The sequence below is a fragment of the Chiloscyllium plagiosum genome, unplaced genomic scaffold, assembly GCF_037043375.1.
Source record: "Chiloscyllium plagiosum isolate Xiang-an unplaced genomic scaffold, Cpla_swu_hap1 HiC_scaffold_9, whole genome shotgun sequence".
Taxonomy (NCBI): domain Eukaryota; kingdom Metazoa; phylum Chordata; class Chondrichthyes; order Orectolobiformes; family Hemiscylliidae; genus Chiloscyllium; species Chiloscyllium plagiosum.
In genome coordinates this window covers 54,382,406-54,404,305 of record NW_028270147.1, presented here as the reverse complement: position 1 = coordinate 54,404,305, position 21,900 = coordinate 54,382,406, and the positions used below count along the sequence as shown (strand labels likewise).

Genomic DNA, 21,900 nt, shown 5'->3' with positions numbered 1-21,900 from the left:
CATTTTTGTTCCCACATCTACAGACTAAACTTTGTACTTTTGACCCCTGCCTGGTGCCACTCCCACATGCCATTCAAATGGAAGGATAGTGTCTCTTCACTTGATGCTGGCTTTGAACCAATCAGAAGAGGAAATGTACTGTTGAAGTTTTATGGTATGATGAATTAATTGATGTATACGTGGAGTTTGGGCAGTTTTAACACCGTTAGTGCTTTGCTTTGCAATGTTATATCATTGAACCCCTCCAATATGGGCTTGAAGAATGATCACTTTCTTGAACGTCTAGCAGTCACTGGCTTTATTCAATGAAATGAGAAAATTAGATAACAAATAACCAACTCAACATTTGCTGCACAAAGTTGTTATCCATTTTAACTTGTGCGAATCCAGCAGATTTTGCCATAGAAAATTAGTCATTGGAGGACAAAATTACTAGATTTTTTCAGTTAGCTACTTTTAAAAATGTGCTGCGCATACATATTAAAATAGATTAGATAATACAACCTCAAAGTCATTGTAGAAATGTATTTCTAAATTTGGCAAACATCTCCACAATGCTGGTATACAAGAGGGTTTTGTATGTGCTTAATTTATTAAGTGGAAAATATGATGCTGTTTTGCTACCTTCATGCAAGTATATCAATAATAAAATTATGTGGAAAATATGGGTTCTGGTTTTTAAAGTATGTGTTATAAAGTGGAAAGTTAAAATAGATGAGAAGCTGTTGAATGAATTCAACAGTCTAGCTGATTCGACCTTTCCCACTTTCAGTAATGAAACCAAATAAAACAGCGCAATATCTGGTCAATTCTGGATACAATATAAGCTGTTAAAATTGCAACTGCTAACAAAACTACAGTTTACACAATTCAATCCCAGAAATCCAGTGTCAAATGCTGATTGATAGTCAATCTGTGTGAGTTTCTAAAGCACATGTAATTTACAAAACACCTTGGGAGTCCTCTCTACAGTATGAAGCAAAGGCAATGATCTATTTATTTTAAATAACAACACCTTTGCTAGAAATAGCAGAGAGAGAAATTTCAATGGGTCATGTAAATATTCAGGCTGAAACTTTATTGCTGGAACAGCACAGCAGGTCAGGCAGCATCTAGGGAACAGAAGATTCGACGTTTCGGGCACATGCCCTTCTTCAGGAATGAGCAGAGAGTGTTCAGCAGGAGAAGATAAAAGGTAGGGAGGAGGGACTTGGAGGAGGGGCGTTGGAAATGTGATAGGTGGAAAGAGGTCAAGGTGAGGGCGATAGGTCGGAGTAGGGTGGAGGCGGAGAGGTCAAGAAGAAGACTGCAGGTCAGGAAGGCGGTGCCGGGCTGGAGGGATTCGGCTGAGACAAGATGGGGGGAGGGGGGATGAAGAAACTGGTGAAGTCCAAGTTCATCCCCTATGGTTGGAGGGTTCCCAGTCGGAAGATAAGACGCTCCTCCTCCGACCGTCGCGTTGTTGTGGTTTGGCGGTGGATGAGTCCAATGACCTGCATATCCTCGGTGGAGTGGGAGGGGGAGTTGAAATGCTGTGCTACAGGGTGATTGGGTTGGTTCGTCCGGGTGGCCCAGAGGTGCTCTCTGAATCGCTCCGCAAGTAGGCGGCCTGTCTCCCCAATATAGAGGAGGCCACACCGGCTGCAGCGGATGCAGTAGATAATGTGGGTGGAGGTGCAGGTGAATCTGTGGCGGATATGGAAGTTTCCTTTGGGGCCTTGGAGAGAAGTGAGGGGGGAGGTGTGGGCGCAAGTGTTGCAAGGGAAGGTGCCGGGAGTGGAGGTTGGGTTGGTGGGGGGTATGGATCTGGATCTGACAAGGGAGTCGCGGAGGGAGTGGTCTCTACGGAAAGCTGATAGAGGAGGGGAGGGAAATATATCCTTGGTGGTGGGGTCCGTTTGGAGGTGGCGGAAGTGACGGCGGATGATGCGCTGTACATGGAGATTGGTGGGGTGGTAGGTGAGGACCAGTGGGGTTCTGTCCTGGTGGCGGTTGGAGGGGCGGGGCTCAAGGGCGGAGGAGCGGGAAGTGGAGGAGATGCGGTGGAGGGCATCGTCGATCACGTCGGGGGGGAAATTGCGGTCCTTGAAGAAGGAGGCCGTCTGTGTTGTGCGTATTTTGAACTGGTCCTCCTGGGAGCAGATGCGGCGGAGACGAAGGAATTGGGAGAATGGGATGGCGTTTTTACAGGGGGCGGGGTGGGAGGAGGTGTAGTCCAGGTAGCTGTGGGAGTCGGTCGGTTTGTAGTAGATGTCCGTGTTGATTCGGTCGTCTGAGATAGAAACAGAAAGGTCTAGGAAGGGGAGGGAGGAGTCCGAGACTGTCCAGGTGAATTTGAGGTCGGGGTGGAAGGTGTTAGTGTAGTGGATGAACTGTTCAACCTCCTCGTGGGAGCACGAGGTAGCGCCGATACAGTCATCAATGTAGCGGAGGAAAAGATGGGGGGTGGGGCCAGTGTAGTTGCGGAAGATGGATTGTTCCACATACCCTACGAAGAGGCAGGCATAGCTGGGGCCCATGCGGGTGTATAGTTGCAGCCTATTCAATGGCACAGTTGCTGAATGCACTGCTCAGTATATAACTTTATAAAGGTGGACCTCCTCTATCACCAAACCTGAATCACCCCATGCTTGGAGGGAGAACGCCTCATCTTCTGACTTGGAACCCTCCAACCACACGGGAATCAATGTGGATTTCACCAGTTTCCTCATTTACCCTTCCCCCACCTTATCCCAGATCCAACCCTCCAACTTGGCACCGCCCTCATGACCTGTCCTACCTGTCCATCTTCGTTCCCACCTATCTGCTCCACCCTCCTATCTGAGCTATCACTATTACCTCCACCTCCATCCAACTATCGCATTCTCAGCTACTTTGCGCCCAGCCCCAACCCCCTCCCATTTATCTCTCCATCCTCTTGGCTCACAAGCGTCATTCCTGATGAAGGGCTTTTGCCTGAAACATCAATTCTCCTGCTACGCTTTTCCAGCACCACAATCTGATCTCCAGCATCTGTAGTCCTCGCTTTCTTCTATATAATTTTATAGTGCCTAGCATGATGCATCCCAAGTTATTTCATAGAAGTGTTATAAAATCGAATTTGATACCATGACACATAAAGGCATGTTAGGATAGATAACCAAGAAAGGGTTTTAACGAGCATCCTATAAAGAGAGGTATGGAGAGGTGAAGATGTTTCAGAAGGGAATTCCTGAACTTAACTCTTGTCCTGCTCTGAGCCGGTCAGTTGTGGTGAAGAAATACCAATGTTGTTGTACTAAGGAGAGAAATCATTGATGGTGACTGCTCTTGATTAGTATGTGGTCCCTCCTGCTGTCTTGATAATAGTTAAAAATCACACAACACCACGTTATAGTCGCACAGGTTTATTTGTAAGTACATTTGATAATGGATGACAACAGGATCAGCCATGGCTGTGGTTTTCTTCTCAGTCTAGATTAGAGTGGTACTGAAAAACACAGAAGGTCAGGCAGCATCCAAGAAGCAGGAAAATCAATGTTTTGGGCAAAGGCCCATCATCAGGAATGTGGCAGGGAGCCTAGAGGGTGGAGAGACAAATGGGACGGGGTGGGGCTGGGGAGAAGATAGCTATGAGTACAATAGGTGTATGGAGGTGGGGATGAAGGTGATAGGTCAGAGAGGAGGGTGGAACGGATAGAGGAGAAGGAAGATTGGCAGATAGGACAGGTCATGAGGTTGGTGCTGAGCTGGCAGGTTGGAAATGGGGTAAGGTGGGGGGAGGGGAAATGAGGAAACTGGTGAAGTCCACATTGGTGCCCTGATGTTGAAGTATTCCGAGGCAGAAGATGAAGCGTTCTTCCTCCAGGCGTCGGGTGGTGAGGGAGTGGCAGTGGAGGAGGCCCAGGACCTGCATGGGAGGGGGAGTTGAAATGTTCAGCCATGGGGTGGTGGGATTGATTGGTGTGGGTGTCCTGGAGATATTTCCTAAAGCGTTCTGCAAGGAGGCATCCAATCTCCCCAATGTAAAGGAGACCACATTGGGAGCAACGGATACAATAAATGACATTGGTGATGTGCAGGTGAATCTTTGATGAATGTGGAAGGCCTTGGGTGGAGGTGAGGGAGGAGGTGTATGGGTGCAGGTTTTGCAATTCCTGCGGTGGCAGGGGAGGGTGCCAGGACGGGAGGTGATTTGTTGGAGGCGTGGACCTGGCCAGGTAGTCACGGAGGGAACGGCCTTTGTGGAAAGCGGAAAGGAGTGGGGAGGGAAATATATCTCTGGTGGTGGTGTCGTTTGGAGTGGCGGAATTGTCGGCGGATGATGCGGTAGGGTGGAAAGTGAGGACCGGGGGTTTCTGTCCTTGTTGTGGTTGGAGGGGTGGCCTTTGAGGGCGGAAATGCGGGACTTGGATGAGAAGCGTTGGAGGGCATTTTCAACCACGTTGTTTTCTTCACAGTCAAACAATCTTCCAAGAGAAAAAATTCAAACTACTGTCGGCATTCATACATGACCAGTTAACAAGAGACAACTGTCAACAGCCCACGAGCTGCAGACTAAGAGATGAAAAAACTGGGAGAGAGGTCAATAAGGAGATGAGCAAAAGACTTGTTATCCAATCAGGTATTGTGATCTGCTAATACAAATCCTTTACATAGAAACATTGAAACAAATGCATAATATATTGGCAAATTATGTATACAAATTACGATTCTATAATGAAATCATCATGATTCACTGATGTGGAGTCTCCACAATGTTAATGCATTTGTTGTAACTAAAGAAGCAGAACAAATAATAATGGACTTTCTCAATAATTATGGTTAAGTAGGTATCTGCTAAGATCGAGATTGAGTTCAGTTCAATGTTTTCATACCCTAGTCACTATCAGAAGTCCATAGACCAATGGTGATCATTCAATTGGACTGAAGTGCAGACACCTAAGGCCTGTAGCATGTTCAAAGTTCCCAACACATCCCAATGCAAACCAATGGCTCACAAGGCTTATGGAAAACTAAATTATTGAATTAATTCAACGGTCTCTCATCTATTTTAACTTTACACTTTATAACACGTCCAAACGAGAATCAATATTTTTCACATAATTTCATTATTGACATGCGAGTTACATAATACAAACACTCAAACCTTGTTTATCCTTGAGACTTGAGAGCTCACATCAGTCTACTGAGTTAAGTAAAGATACCATCATGCTTGTTTGCAGTGTAGATTAAAGTAAAGCACTTATCTTTACAAGCAATACTGCACATAACTGCATGGTCAACATGGAATTTGTATTATAGCTCACGTGATAGTCATTCACAGAAACAGGAATGTGAACAAATACAAAATTAATACTGATATTTTACCTTTATGATATTAACACACTGCTCACTCCAAGTTCTCATTTATTTTCTAGTTTACTTTATATAATTTGATTAAGCTCTTCAATTATACTTTCATTTTAAAGTTGACCCACATTTTGATAAGAAATAAACTTTGAATCCTGGCAACATGAAATAGAACAAAACAGATTGCAGGTTAGCCAGCATTTACTACACAAGGCAGGCTAATTCATGGGTGGAATTTTTAATTGGAACTGGAACAATTAGGAGGAAAGCCCTTTTATGTATTAAAAGTGCATTATGGCCATAACAGCAGAGAATAATAAGGTATTTTAGGCGTCATTGACTCGTTCCATACACACAACACCCTCTGTCTGAGAAAGGTTGCCCTGAGATCCCTTTTCAATTTTTGCCCTTTCACCTTAAATCTTTCCCCTTCTAGTTTTGGACTCAAATTCACTCTGGCGAAAAGACTTTGGCCATACAGCTTAATTATCCCCCTCATGATTTTACAAACCTCTATAAGCCTCCAATGCTCCATGGGAAAAAAATCCCAGCTTCTCCAACCTTTTCGTATAACTCAAACCTTCCAGTTTCTGTAACATCCTTGTAAATATTTTTTGCACCCTTTCCAGTTTAATAGCACTAGTCGTATGATTCTGTGACTCTAAGTGTAAGTAGAAAAGTAGAATGAGTCTATAATCAGACAATCTATGATCTTATTGAATGGCAAAGCAGGCTGAGGGGCTGAGTGGTCTTCTCCTGCTCCTAATTTGTCTGTGTGTTTGTGGTGCTTGTCAATATAAAAAGGGTATGTACAATATTCAGTGGAATTCCTGAGTGTGTATATATATATATATATATATATATGTGTGTGTAGGAGGAGAAGGTGAGGACTGCAGATGCTGGAGATCAGAGCTGAAAATGTGTTGCTGGAAAAATGCAGCAGGTCAAGCAGCATCCAAGAAGCAGGAGAATCGACATTTCGGGCATAAGCCCTTCTTCAGGAAGGGCTTATGCCGGAAACATAGATTCTCCTGCTCCTTGGATGCTGCCTGACGTGCTGCGCTTTTCCAGCAACACATTTTCAGCTCTATATATATATGTAGACTAACTGCCTCTAAAACTAGGCAACGACAAAGCTTGGTAGCCTGTAACAGGCAAGTGCAAAAAGAGGTGTCACATTGTCTCATGTAAAGCATGTGCACATTTATTAGTACATCAAACTATGAGCCAAACATGTCCTTAGAAATTGCAGAGGCACAAGCCATAATATTTCAGTCTTCCCTGGATTCTAGGGAGCTGCCAGAAGACTGGAGAATTAGCAATATTATGTCCTTGTTCAAAAAGGGTTGTAAGGCTAATCCCGGCAATTACAGACCAGCTAATTTAAATTGGGGAGGGAGGAAAAAGTTTGGAAACAATTATTTTGAAAGAATCAAGTCACACAGAAGACGCTAGGTTGATTAGGAAGCGTCAACAAGGATTCAGAAATGGGAAATCCTATTTAATTAACTTAGGAGTTTTTGAAGAAGTAAGAGGAAGGGTTAATGAGGATAACAATTATTACGTGGTATACATGGACTTCCAGGTTTGATACAGTGCCTCACAACATACAATGTGAATACAGAATTCATTGAGTGGTTGAAAACAAAGTTTAATGGTCAATGGATATTTTTCAGGTGAGAGGAAGGTTTGGAGTCGAGTTCCCCAATGGTCAGTTTTGGGGCTCTTGCTTTCCTGATATATATTAATGATCTAGATCTTGGTGTGTAAGGGACAATTCCGGGTTTACAGATGACATGAAATTTAGAGGAATTGCAAACTGTGATAGGACAGTGTAGAACTCCAAAATAACTTTTATAAGTAAGTAGAGTGGGTGGGTAGGTAGCAGATGAAGTTCTATAGAGAAATGTGAGGTGATTTGCTTTGGCTGGAAGAACACAAAGACAATATAAAATAATGGGTATATTTTTAATGGGCTACAGAAACAGAGGGGCATGAGTGCATGGGTGCACAGATCATTGAAAGTAGCAAACAGATGGAGAGGGCAGTAAATAAAGCATACAGTGTTTTCAAGTTTATTAATAGAGGCATAAAATACAATATCAAGGAGGTGATGTTGTACTTGTACAAAACATTTGTTAGACCTCAGATGGAACATTATGTATAGTTGTGGGCTGCACATTAAATGAAAAACGCGAATACTTTGGAGAAAGTGCAGAAATAATTTAAAAGAATGGTTCCAGCTATGAAAAACTTCAGATTTGAAGATAGATTGAAGAAGTTAAGACTGTTCTCCCTGAAGGCTGATTGAAGTTTTTAAAATCATGAGCGGGCTGGATAGAGTAGTTAGGATGAAGCTGTTTTAGCTCAGAAAAGAAACAAGAATGAGGCAGTATAGATTTACAGTGACGTGCAAATGAAGCAAGGGTGATGTGAGAAAAACACTTTTTCACACACCGAGCAGTTAAGGTATGGAATGCACTGCCTTGAAAAGTAGTGGAGGCAGTTTAATTGAAGCAGTCAGGAGGGCATTGAAGAGTTTTTTTTGGATAGTATTGGTGTACAGGGATAAACAGGAGATTGGCTAGAAAAGATAATAGAATCAGAAAATATAATAGAGGTAGTGTAGGCATGATGGGCCCAATAGCCTCCTTCTGTACCATAATAACTCTGTGATTCATGTTCATAGCCTTTTCCACTGCAAAATGATGGAATCATATTAATCAAGTATTTACTTTTTCACTCCTTCCAAGACGTATTGACACAGTCATTTCAAAATAATGGATAAAAATATGCCTTCAAATTCGCTATACAAAACAAATCAAGGACTGGATTTTTCCAGCTCCTTGGGGATAGTCTGGGACCTGACCAAGTTGATCTTTTCTAATCAACCTGTTCAGAATTGTTATTACAAGCTTCTGGAGAAAGTGCTACTTGAATCCAGACCTCCTGGTCCAGAAGGAGGGGAGCTACCATTGCATGCTGATGGAATGGCAAATGAAGGCAGCAAACAGCATGCCTGTCATCTTTTCAGCATTATGCCATCTTTGCAGTGGTAGAAATGGTGGAAGATGACCTGTCTGCCTTATTAAGCAGCCCCTCACACCACTGCTAGCTTTGGGTGGCTCATAACTGTATGGGAAAACTGTCAGGTATTTACTGGGGATTTGGCATTGGCACCCTATCAGGCATTCTTTGCCTATGGCAACTCTCTAGACAAATGGTCAGAGACATCTGAGCTCTCATCAGCTGTGAACCTCTGCAGCATTTCATAGATGGTGGCACAGTGGATAGCACAGCTGCCTCACAGTGCCAGGGACTAAGGTTCAATTCCAGCCTTGGGCAACTGTCTGTGTGGAATTTGTACGTTCTCCCTATGTCTGCATGGGCTTCCTTCGGGTGCTCTGGTTTCCTCCCACAATCCTAAGGTGCACAGGTTAGGTGAACTAGCCATGCTAAATTGCTTATAAGAGAATTGACGTTTCAGACTAAAGCCCTTTGCAAGATTCTTGATGAAGGGCTTTAGCCCGAAATGTTGAGTCTCCTGCTCCTTGGATGTTGCCTGACCAGCTGTGCTTTTCCAGCACCACAGTCTCAACTCTAAATTGCCCATTGTGTGTAGGTTAGGTGATTAGTCAGGAGTAAATATAGGATAATTAGGGTAGGGGAATGGAAAGACCATAGAATTAGCTAACCCTACTTCATCCTCATGGCCTACTTCCTGACCAACCAGACTTGACCTGCTGGTTTAAATTTCATCAGTTAACTAAAATTGATAGTGAACAGTTCCTGTTCCATCTCCTTGACAACCATTGCCCAACCAACCAGCACTGTCTTATCAAACTGCATAACTTGTTGTTCCCTTTCTGAATTTTGTTTCCTTGCATTTCAATCCTGATGAGTACAAGACAAAAAGCTTCAGCTTCACATCTATTTTTGAAGCAATGTTTACTGTTCTATTCCAAAGCACTTCATAGTTGTTCTGTTGTCTACACTTCAAAGACTTTTGATACAAGTTAATAACTTAGATATAATTTGACCAATCTGCTCTGTCATATCAGAAAACAGACCACCTTGGACATACATGAGCAATTACTCAGAATAGTCAGACCAAAGACACTGATTGTAACATTTCGGGCAAACCCTTCCTGCATCATTGAACTCTTTGAAAAGAAAGAAGTGTAATCTTCTTCAATTACTACTATACTTGCTGTCAGAAATCTCTCTGTTGAAAAGATTAAACCATTTTGCTTAATATCCCTTCTCTCACGATAAGTTCCAATCTTATTTGTTTTAGATTACTTACAGTGTGGAAACAGGCCCTTCGGCCCAACAAGTCCACACCGACCCGCCGAAGCGCAACCCACCCATACCCCTACATTTACCCCTTTAACGTAACACTACGGGCAATTTAGCATGGCCAATTCACCTGACCTGCACATCTTTTGTGACTGTGGGAGGAAACCGGAGCACCCGGAGGAAACCCACGCAGACACGGGGAGAATGTGCAAACTCCACACAGTCAGTCGTCTGAGTCGGGAATTGAACCCGGGTCTCTGGCGCTGTGAGGCAGCAGTGCTAACCACTGGGCCACCGTGCCGCCCATTATCAGGTTATCAGGTATTACAAAGTATTTATAGCACAGAAATAATTAATTTTCTGAATGAGCCTCCTCCTATCCTTCATCTCACCTCTATTTCTTTCTTTACCCTCTCACCTACTATAACTGGACGGCACAGTGGCACACAGCGCCAGAGACCCGGGTTCAATTCTTTGTGTGGAGTTTGCACATTCTCCCCGTGTCTGCGTGGGATTCCTCTGGGTGCTCCGGTTTCCTCCCACAATCCAAAAATGTGCAGGTTAGGTGAATTGACCATGCTAAATAGTCCGTAGTGTTAGGTGAAGGGGTAAATGTAGGAGTATGGGTCTGGGTGGTATACCCTTCGGCGGGTCGGTGTGGACTTGTAAGGCTGAAGGGCCTGTTTCCACACTGTAAGTAATCTAATCTATTCTAAAAAAACTTTAAATTCAGCATGTGATATTCGCCTCAGCTGTTCCTTGTGGTAGCAAGTTCCACATGCGAACCATCCCCCGTGAAGAAAACGTTTCTCCTGAATCTTGCTCACCCTTTTTAATTTCCTCTTCTATTGCACTCTCTGCACAGTAATCTCTTTAATAGGAAGATCAAACCACTTTTCTAAATGTCTCTGCTCTCACCAATGGTAATTTTTCATCTTATCTGTAACCAATTCCCTTCTATTTGACTGTTCCATTTTTCTATATTTCCAATCAAATTCAATGGTAACAGTAAGCAATATCTTTTTTCTATTGAATTTCACTTCCTTCAAAATCCTTGGATGTATCTCATCCAGTCCTGGAGCCCAACAAAATATCTAAGATTTCTTCCTTATTAAATTCTGATCCTTTCTAGTGACAGAGCGACTTTTGCTGTCACCATGGCCTGGTCAGCAACTTCCTTTTTTGCAAAGACAATCTTCAGTATTCCTGTTGATTCTCAATTGTACTCTCTGCCTTTCACCTGTCATAAGCACAACTTTCTTTCTAATGTTAACTTCTACCTCCTTTGTTATCCAGGATTTGGATTTATTTGATCTACCTTTCCATTAGAGGGAACAAACCTCGACTGTATCCAAGTCATCTGTTCCTTGATGGTTGCCCATTGCCCAATCTTCCTGCTGACCTCTTACTCTGATCAATCCTGCTCAGCTTTGTTCTCGCCCCATTGAAAAGCATGCAACCTGAAGGGTATTGTTATTTGGACTTTTAACACCACAGTAAGCTATGATTTTGACAGTAATTTTTTAAAAAAATGTTGTTTCACCTAATTTTTAACTTTTCCTGACAACTACCTGAGCTTTTTTAATACTTACTTCAAAGCTTGTCAGACAGATAACATCCTATCTAGGATTCAGTGACAAGAACAATGCACAGTATCTGCACATGACTGTTTCGTTATTTAGCTTGGCAAAACCTGAACTTTTCAAAGGCCTTGTGAAAGAGACTCAGTTCTTAAACAGAATGCTTCTATTTGTCTGCAGAGCAACTTGGGCTTGGATTGTGTCCCAGGTGGAGGACACATACTGTCTGTAGGCCTGTGCAAAAACAAAAGGCTACCCATATGAAACAGCACACTGTGTGGTTGCAGTCTTTGTTATTTTTAAGGCCTGACAAATCTTCCTCCAGGATATTCACAGAGAAGTCAGTCAAGTTTTTGTATTAGCTCTGAGCTGCTTAAGCTCTGGAATCTAATTCACATTTTATTCTTTCAAGAGGATCTAACAAAGAATTATTTTGGAGGGACTAATTATTTCCTAAAGCAGTAAAGAAAATTGGGCTAAAATCAATGCTGATTCTAAATCTCTTTGGTCGCCTGAAGTAAAAGGTTATTTTTCCAAAAGTGTGTTTAGATTTTCTCTTCAGTAATATTGTTGACAGCCTAAGTTCACATATCTCATTCAAATGGTAATCAGAATTTTACATTTGGGTTTTGAAGCTAATTTTTCAACTGTATAGAATCTATGAAGTAATTGTTCCCAACAGGCAGCTTTCTGAGTCGTATTCATAATTCTCTGAAAAGAAAATTATGGACATTCACATCCACCTCCTCTAAATGAAAACAAATATATTTAGTGACATATATTACAGAGTCTACACTAATTAACCCATCACATGTCTGCACTAGATTCACCAAAACACTGTACGTCATCGCAGTGCAAAGAATTACTGTTTTCTTTAAACATACCTACACAAACACTGGCTCAACAAACCTAAGAGAGAACCAAACACATGAAAAAGGTTCCCAGGCTTAGTAATGGCTGATATGTAATTCCATTTGTTTGCTCTATGCCTATGATGATAAATTTCCACTTGTTTACGAACTGTTGTTGGGTGAAACACTTGACAAACTGAACACTCTTCTTCACACCCCTGCTCTGCCAAATGTGAATCATCAGCAATGGAACATTAATTTTCTGTGTAAGTGCTTTATTATTTTGTTTTTAGTATTTGGTTCTCTCCTGTTAAATTGAAAAACTAAGAGTGTGCCTTCATTGGAGAAAGGCTAAGAATTGTTAGTTATTCATTTTCTTAATATTTTCTAAAATATATCTATTGTATACTTTGCAAGATCCAATCTTTCCAATATAAATGATGCACTGCAAAAGCATTTCCTAATATTAAAATAGTTAACTTTTTTTTATTAGCTCCAGTTCCATTCCCATCCCCATCTCATTGCAGGATAGATCCAACAAGGGTGGGGGCAGAGGATTGACAGTGGGAGGTTGCATTATTCATTCCAGATCCTTTAAAGTCCAAGAGCATGTGATCAAATGAGCAAGGGAACTTCCTGCTGATTACTTCTCACTGGTCTCCCTGAACTGATGAGTCCTTCTCCTTGTTCCTTACCACTTGAAAGATACACAAGGACAGCAAAAGCACAGAATACAATGTCTATAACCAAAAATGGCTTATCTTTCAGACTTAGCCACATATTGGCAGAAGTGGCTGACCCCAGAGGTTCCAGCAGCAGCAGTCAAGCCATATACCCAACACACAGCAGTGTAGATCACGCTAGGCTGTACACCAGAATCATTTAAGTGAGGTCGTAAAATAAAATTTATGTGCTGCCTTCTTCCACTAAAACCGGAGCAAGAACATCACAAATTGAAAACATTATGCCTGAAAAATTATTCCTAGTGAATTATTAGACATGAAGAGGTTGTAACCAGACACTGCTGCCTCATTATCTCCTGAAGTCTGTGTGTGACAAGTCACCAAATCCTCTACCCTCCCTGTCAAAACCAGCAAGTGAAAACATAGTTTTTAAAAACACTCCAGAGCACTTGCGGAGATTTTGCAAGAGCAGAGGTTATTCAAATTTACCTTATATGCCAGTGGTACTTTTATGAAATGTCCATGCTACATCTCTTGTAGATGGATGCTTGATCTTTGGTAATTATGACAAGTCTACTGGGTCTATTTAGTCTGAATTTAATTTATAGGCATAGAGTCATAGAGATATACAGCACGGAAACAGATCTTTCTGTCCAACTCATCCATGCCGATCAGATGTCCTAAATAAATCTAGTCCCATTTGCCAGTATTTGGCCCATATCCCTCGAAATCCTGTTTCTGTGCAGTACATTTCTATGAGTGTAAACCCTTCCTATTGAAATACTCATCCAGCTGCCTTTTAAATGTTGTCATTGTACCAGCCTCCACCACTTTCTCTAGCAGGTCATTCCATACACACACTATACTCTTGGATCCACTTTTGGACTCCCTGATCCTGGGAAAAAGACCTTTTCCCTGTCATGATTTTATAAACCTCTGTCGGGTCATTCTTCAGCCTCCAACACTCCAAGGAAAACAGCTTCAGCCTATTCAGCCTCTCCCTATAGCTCAAACCCTCTAAACTTGGCAACCTCCTTGTAAATCTTTTCTGAACGCTTTCAAGTTTCACAACATCCTTCTTATAGCAGGGAGAGCAGAATTGCACGCAACACTCCAACCATTACAACATTCAGAAAGATTGTGTGTTGTTATGGAAAAAAACAGTTCACAAGCTTCTGGCACATGCAGGGAATGCCCAAACAAGTGGTCTTCTCAAGATGATGCACAGCTTGCTTACATTGCAAGCAACTGAAGGCCAAGTGTACACAGGAGGACAATTTGTTTTCAGAACTCAATCTTCAGTTGGGCTGTGAATCCAAATTTCATGTCAATTTTGTTTAATTTATCCACAATGCTAATAATTTACAAGATATCACGAGAATGCTCAAAAAAACTCAAAAAATTTCAAACATTTAACTCAACCTCATTGTTTATTTTGCAACTTTTGTTCTGTCACATGATCCTTTGAGTTCTTGTCAGATTGTCTTTTTAACTGTTGCAATGATTGACAAAGCTTTGTGATAATGTTTAATCTTCTAGCATTTAAGAAGCTTTCACACAGATGGTGTGTGTGTGGAATAAACTGCCAGAGAAAGTGATGGATGCAGGGAGAGTTGCAACATTTAAAAGACATTTGGACAGGTACATGAATTGGAAAGGTTTAGAGGGTTATGGGACTTGTTTAGTTTGAGAAACCAGGTTGTTGTGGATGAAGGGTCTGTTTCTGTGCTGTATGATTCTATGATTCTCTAAGCTACAATCTGTGAACAAATTGTAAAGTGTTCCAAAAGTAACTGGAGTTGAAAAGCCAAATGATCAGCAATGTGAAGAAACACCTCCCTGTTGTTTGGACATTTTTGGAGGGGAGAGGTGGAGGAAATCTTGCCATCCTTGCTCTTCAATCTGTATAATCTGTATTATTGTTTCAGTGTTACAAAGACAGCCCAGAAGGTTCGACCCATGCCGATATGGAATGGCAGTGCACTCTAAACTTTTATACCTCAAAAACAATGGATCAGCTCCACATTTAACATTTCTCATTTAACGTCAGTTACTTCCTCCAAACAGAAGGTATTTTATACAGACCCACAGGGGTCCTAGCTATGCCTGATATTTGAAAGATTATGTGGATCACTCAGTGCCCTAGTCCTACTTAGGTTCTCTCCCTCAACGTTTTTGAAATTACATTGATAACTTTAACAGTGATGTTTCCTGACTTTGTCCTGAACTGAAAAATCTCATCAGTTTTGCCTTCAGTTTCCATCCTTCTTTCACCATTGCATGATCTATCTTAGACTCTTCCTAATTCTCTTCCTTAGCTTTTCTATCTCCATTTCTGGAACAGGCAATCAACAAATAATCACTATATACTGACTGACTCCCATAATAATATCAAATGCACTTTCACAAATATCACTTTGAGTAAGACAGCCACTCCATTCTCCTATTGTTCTGCCTTCATCGCGTGTGTCCTATGATGTCTTCCTTTCTCCTCGCTGTGGAGATACTGGTGTTGGACTTGGGTGGACAGTCAGAAGTCACATGACACCAGGTTATAGTCCAACAGGTTTATTTGAAATCACCTGATGAAGAAGTAGCGCTCCAAAAGCTTGCAATTTCAAATAGACCTGTTGGACTACAATCTGGAGTCATATGACTTCTTCTGGTTGATGGGATGATTGACCATGTCTGACCCATTTCTAACATTTCTGCAGTCACTTCTTTCCCTCTTTTTAGAGTCACAATACTGCTCCTCTTGTATTCACCTTCCACCCAACGGTTTCCACATTCAACAGATCATCCTCCATAATTTATGCTACCTCCAGCATGATACTACCACCACACACTTCTTCCAGCCCATTTCAACATTTTGAATGTGCTGTTCCTTCCACAACATCCTGCTCACTCTTCAATCACCCTAATACACTTCTATCCAAGTACAGTAGCTGTTACATCATTTTAACATCTCTCTCCTCACTGTCCAAAGCATTAAGCAGTGACTTACCTGTACTTTTTTCTGTTTAGTACAACAAACGTTTTACCAACTAGCACCTACAGGACCAGGAGTGTGCTAGATGATTAAATATTCCAGTTGATCAAGAGGTCCACATAATCAATGTAAAAACATACACTAAGTAATAGAAATGTAATACGGGGGTATACACATCACTGTTAAACTTTATTTACAGCATAAATCACTTAAATAACAATGCAACTTTGTCTTAAATAAAGCTTACCAGCAGAGAACTCTCTTAATCAGATCCTCAACTGACTAATTGGACATTATGGAGATCGTGATACTGCAGTAAGCTTTGTGTAATTTGAGGTGTATAATGTTTGCTTGTTTATCGAGAAGTGCCAGCTCATAAGGTTTCAGTTAAAAAAAATGTTTGCTGTAAATGTATTTGCTCCTTACACTGAAGTCCACTTCACCTTGGGGAGAACAAGTGCTAATTTGTGGAACATCTTTGTACTGACCACAATTATGACCCTGAGCTTCTGGTTGTCTGGCATTTTAGTTAAAGTCATAGAGATGTATAACATGGAAACAGACCCTTCGGTCCAACCCGTCCATGTCGACCAGATATCCCAACTCAATCTAGTCCCACCTGCCAGCACCTGGCCCATATCCCTCCAAACCCTTCCTATTCATATACTCATCCAAAAGCCTTTTAAATGTTGCAATTGTACTAGCCTCCACCTCTGGCAGCTCATTTCCAAACACGTACCACCCTCTGTGTGAAAAGGTTGCCCCTTAGGTCTCTTTTATATCTTTCCCCTCTCATTCTAAACCTACGCCCTCTAGTTCTGGACTCCTCGACTCCAGGGAAAAGACTTTGTCTATTCATCCTATCCAAACAAAGAACTGCAGGTACTGGTGATCTGAAACGAAAACAAAAACTGCTGGATACACTTAGCAGGTCTGAGAGCATCTATGGAGAGAAAACAGAGTTAATGCTTCAAGTCCAGTGACCCATCTTTGGAATTGCTGAAGGAGGGTCACTGGACTTGAAATGTTAATTCTGTTTTCTCTCCAGACTTGCTGGGTTTCTCCAGCAATTTTTACTTTAATTATTCACTTTACTCCCACTTTATTCTCTGCCCTCGGCCTACTGCAGTGTTTCAATGATAGTCAATGTAAACTCAAGGAGCACTGTTTTATCCTGGGATGAGGACATTTTTAACTCTGGAATCAATATCTCTGCCCCAATTTTGTTCATTTTTACTTGCTCCTCCTCTAACTACCCCCAGATCACCTCCTGCCTACATCACTCCCATCTCCATTTTCCCAACTCTTGAAACTCACCTCTGACCTGATTACCCCTCCCAACATGACCCGATCCAACTACCAATCACTACCAACTGGCCCTACTCATAGATGTATCTATGCTCTGACTTGACGAACTCTCTTTAATGAACTCACCTTCTCCCCAACCCTTCTATCCATCTCATGTACATACCATTTTATCTACTTTTTACCCTACTCACTTATCACTTCAACACTATCCACTTATCTCACTCACACAATCCACTCTGTCCATTAATTCAGTCATCTGTTCACTAATATGACATTACATCCATTCATGAAACACTCACACTGGACATTTAGACTTACATTCCAGTCCTTCAACAAGTTGGCATGGCCCAATGCTATTGGTGTTCTCTGATAGACTTTTCACTTTGCATTTCTAAAGAAGCCAGTGTCAGAAAACCCAGCCAAAAATGCAGAGCAGCATCAGGGCTCACAAAATCAGGAGTGACACAATTATTGGCAATTCAATGATGATTGCCATTTCTAAACAGCTCTGAGACATTAATTCCATAAATATCCTTCTGCAGATGCATTTCTGGTGTTTTTCTGTGTTTTTATATGTAAACATTTGTAACCTGGTTTTAATCTTTCCCTTGAATGCTATGATTTGAGATGTAAATGATGCTGTTGCATTCTATTTCATGATGTTCAAGGGCCAATTTAACCCTTGTGAAGTTGATGTGTTTCAATGAGTTCGAACATATGTGATTGTACAATGTTGTCGTGCTGCAGCAGCTTTAACAAATAAACAACTAAGAAAATCTGACAGCCATCTTCCACAAACAGTGATAATCCTTTAATAGTTTTTGATATTAAATATTTTAAAATTATACTTTAAATGATTAGCACAAATAATTATAACACTTCTACTGTCTTAATAATGCTGAAATAACGAAACATATTTACACAATTCATTGCGCTAACTTGAACTTTACCACCATACACACATTCAGAGAATTATTGTGCAAGAATCAATTGTCTCACTTCAGCTTTGTTGAAACATTTTAAATCACATGGGATTCATGGAGAGCTTATCAATTGAATACAAATTGGCTTGACAGAAGGTGGTGGTGGAGGGTTGTTTTTAGGACTGGAGACCCGTGACCAGCGGTGCCTCCACAGGAATTGGTGCTGAGTCCACTGTTGTTTGTCATTCATATTAACAATTTTGATGAAAATTTAGGAGGCATGATCACTAAGTTTGTGAAAGACACCAAAATTGGAGATATAGATGACAGCGAAGATGGTCATTTAAGGTTACAAAGGTTCTTGATCAATTGGGCCAAATGGCTGAGGAGTGGGATATGGAGTTTAATTTGGATAATTACAAGGCATTACATTTTGTTAAAGTGAACAAGAGTAGGACTTATACAGTTAATGGTAGGGCCCTGCATAGGGTTATCAACTCCTATGTATCTCGGGGTTCAAATATATAGTTCTTTGAAAGGTGCATCACAGGTTGTCAGTATGGTAAAGAAGACATTTAGCATGTTGGCCCTCATTGCTCAGACTATTGACAAAAGGTTACCACTCAATCCCCTATGCTCCAGTGAAAGTCATATTGAAGTTGTATAGGAACTGGTGAAGCCACTTTTGGATTATTGTGTGCAGTTCTGGGTGGCCTGCTTTGGGTAGGATATTATTAAATTGGAGAGGGTTCAGAAAAGTTTTACCAGGATGTTGCTAGGGCTGGAGGGTTTGAGTTATAGGGAGATGCTTCATTGGCTGGGATTTTTTTCACTGGAGCATAGTGGGTTCAGTGGTGACCTTTTGGACGTTTATAAAATCATGAAGGCAATAGATAAAGCGAATAGCAAAGGTCTTTTCTCTAAAGAGGGAGAGTTCAAAAACTAGGGGTCATATTTTTAAGGTGAGAGGCAAATTGTTGGATAGAATCCTGTATTCGGAAAGGCAAGAATGGATTAAAGATAGTCAGCATGGTTTTGTGCGTGGGATATCATGTCTCATGAACTTGATTGAGTTTTTTGAAGAAGTAACTAAGACGATTGATGAGGACAGAATAGTGGACATGATCTATATGGACTTCAATAAGGCATTCAACAGAGTTCCTCATGGTAAACTGGTTAGCAAGGTTAACTCACATGGAATCCAGCCATTTGGATACAGAACTGGCTAAATGGTAGAAGACGGAGGCTGGTGGTGGAGGCTTGCTTTTCAAACTGGAGGCCTGTGACCAGTGGTATGCCACAAGGATCGATGCTGGGTCCAATGCCTTTTGTCATTTATATAAATGATTTGGATGTGAACATAGGAGGTATAGTTAATAAGTTTGCAGATGCCACCAATAGTGAACAGCGAGCAGAGTTACCTCAGAGTACAACAGGCTATTGATCAGATGGACTAATGGGCTGAAGACTGGCAGATGGAATCTAATTTAAATAAATGTGAGATGTTGCATTTTGGGAAGACAAATCAGGGCAGGACTTATATACTTAATAGTAATGTCCTGGGGTGTGTTGCTGAACCAAGAGACCTTGGAGTGCAAGTTCATAATTCCTTGAAAGTAGAGTCATAGGTAGATAGGATAGTGAAGAGGGTGTTTAGTACGCTTGCTTGTATTGGTCTGGGCATTTAGTATAGAAGCTGGGAGATCATGTTATGGCTGTACAGGACATTGGTTAGGCCACTTTTGGAATACTGTGTGCACTTCTAGTCCTTCTGCTATAGGAATGATGTTGTGAAACTTGAAAAAGTTCAGAAAAGATTTACAAGGATGTTGCTAGGGTTGGAGGATTTGAGCTATAGGGAGAGGCTGAACAGGCTGGGGCTTTTTTCCCTGGAGCATTGGAGGCTGAGGGGAGACCTTATAGAGGTTTACAAAATCATGAGGGGCATGGAGAGGGTAGATAGACAAGGTCTTTTCCCTTGGGTGAGGGAGTCAAAAACTAGAGGGCAGAGGTTTAAGGTGAGAGGGGAAAGATTTAAAAGGGACCAAAGGGGTAACTTTTTCATGCAGTTGGTGGTGCACATATAGAATGTGCTGCCAGATGAGGTGGTGAAAGTTGGTACAATTACAACATTTAAAAGGCACCTGGATGGATATATGAATCTGAAGGGTTTAGAGGGATATGGGCCAAATGCTGGCAAATGAGACGATTTATTTTGGATATCTGGTCGGCATGGACAAGTTGGACTAATGGGTCTGTTTCCATGCTGTACAACTCTATGAGTCTAAGATCCATAGTTCTGTGGTGAAAGAACATGTGTTCTAAGAGATACCATTTCAATCATCTTAAGCTAAAAGTCAACAACAGGACCGGAATCCCACGCACTTTCAAGACCCGGTGGAAATAACCAGTCATAAGTCATGACAGGGTGTCCTAGTAATGAAATATTACATTTTAAGGGCAGTTAATTTCTACAGCATATTTTCCCACAATTGCCTTGTTCACTGTAAAATGTATCCAGCTACTTGAGCTTGCACCAAAATCCTTCAGGCCCCTTTGATTTTCTTTCATTCAAAGATGAACTGTAATCTCTTGTGAGTTGACCAAACAATAACACATGCTGTCTTTGCAGAGATCACAAGATAGTCAAACAAAAAAGATAGAGTTCCAGTGAGAAGTGAGTTAGAGCTCAACCACAGCATCAACAGCTGCTGCACAAATGCACAATGGTTGCCCACCATGCAGCATATCAGTTTCACTCACAGAGGCATGCTTGGATACGTTTCATGGCTCTTGTCATTTTTATGGTCTGCATTTTTTTTTGAGTTGTCATTATTTTTACAGTTTATCATTTTATACTTCTCATTATATTTAATATAATTATTGTTCTTTATAGATTTCATAGCTATTGTTTGTACAGTGTTTATAGCTTTTATACTTGGACAGTTATGGTTTTAAAGGCTTTATGCCATGCAGATTTTTGCATTAATAAATTCAGATGCTACTTGCCAGTTGTTTCCTCGGTCTGCATTTTTTTTCCCTTTTTTCCATGTGTGTGGCTGCTGAATGTATTCAATATCAATTAGAGTCATAGAATTTGATGCCGTTGTGAGTTTTAACAATGCCTAGAGAATTTAGTTTCAACAGAGACCTATTGATGCCTGAATTGAATTTTTGCAATATCTTTATGAGTTTCAGTGTTTTGATGCCATTGAGAGCTTATTCAGTGCTTAAGATACCTACTAGCTCTTTGATATCGCCAAATATCACTCATTTGATATCACTCTTTGATATCACTCATTTAAAATAAAAACAATTGGCAACTTCATAATTTCTAAGAACAATGAAAGCAAACTGAATGTTGAAGTTTTCTGGTAGGACTCCCACTCTTCTCCAGTGATGTTGGTAGAAAATTCTCTCCAAAAACACAGAATTGCTACTTCACAAAAGCCACTCCACTTGCCACAATACAACTACAAATGACTCAACCATCCTCTCACCTCTCATTCAGTGCCTTGCCCATGGTAAAGTTTTCACACGTTCCCATTCCCTGGTTAATTCTGCTGTGACAGCAAAATTTCCCTTCCTGATATTCATCAAGTTCTACTGGATCTTGACGTCTTCTGCCAAAACCTTGCACTCCCCAAGGATCATCATAGACAGTAAGGATATCCCTGGCATCTTTTCTGCACGATAAACCATCTCCCTAAACTCTCCTCCAAGTTTGTTTCATTCTCTCCTCCGGTAAAAAGGTTTGAATACTCATAACTATGTTCATCAAGGGAATATAAGGGTTAATTATAGGGTGCCTCTAATTATACCAGTATTTGCATGGAGTACAGCCTCAATAACTTGGAGATCCCACAGAATCATGAGGAGATGATGGCCTTTTGGTATTATCACTGGACCATTGACTGAGGTAATGTTCTGTGGACT

At 41.2% G+C, this 21,900-nt stretch overlaps 1 protein-coding gene across 1 annotated transcript in view; it reads left to right on the top strand.

Moving 5' to 3' along the window:
• Positions 1-4,443: 4,443 nt before the first annotated feature.
• LOC148149149 (uncharacterized) overlaps positions 4,444-21,900 on the top strand; it is a 61,486-nt gene continuing 44,029 nt past the window's right edge. Inside the window, exon 1 of the transcript XR_015758044.1 lies at positions 4,444-4,603. The gene's annotated coding sequence lies outside the window, so the exon portion shown is untranslated. The remainder of the gene's footprint in view (positions 4,604-21,900) is intronic.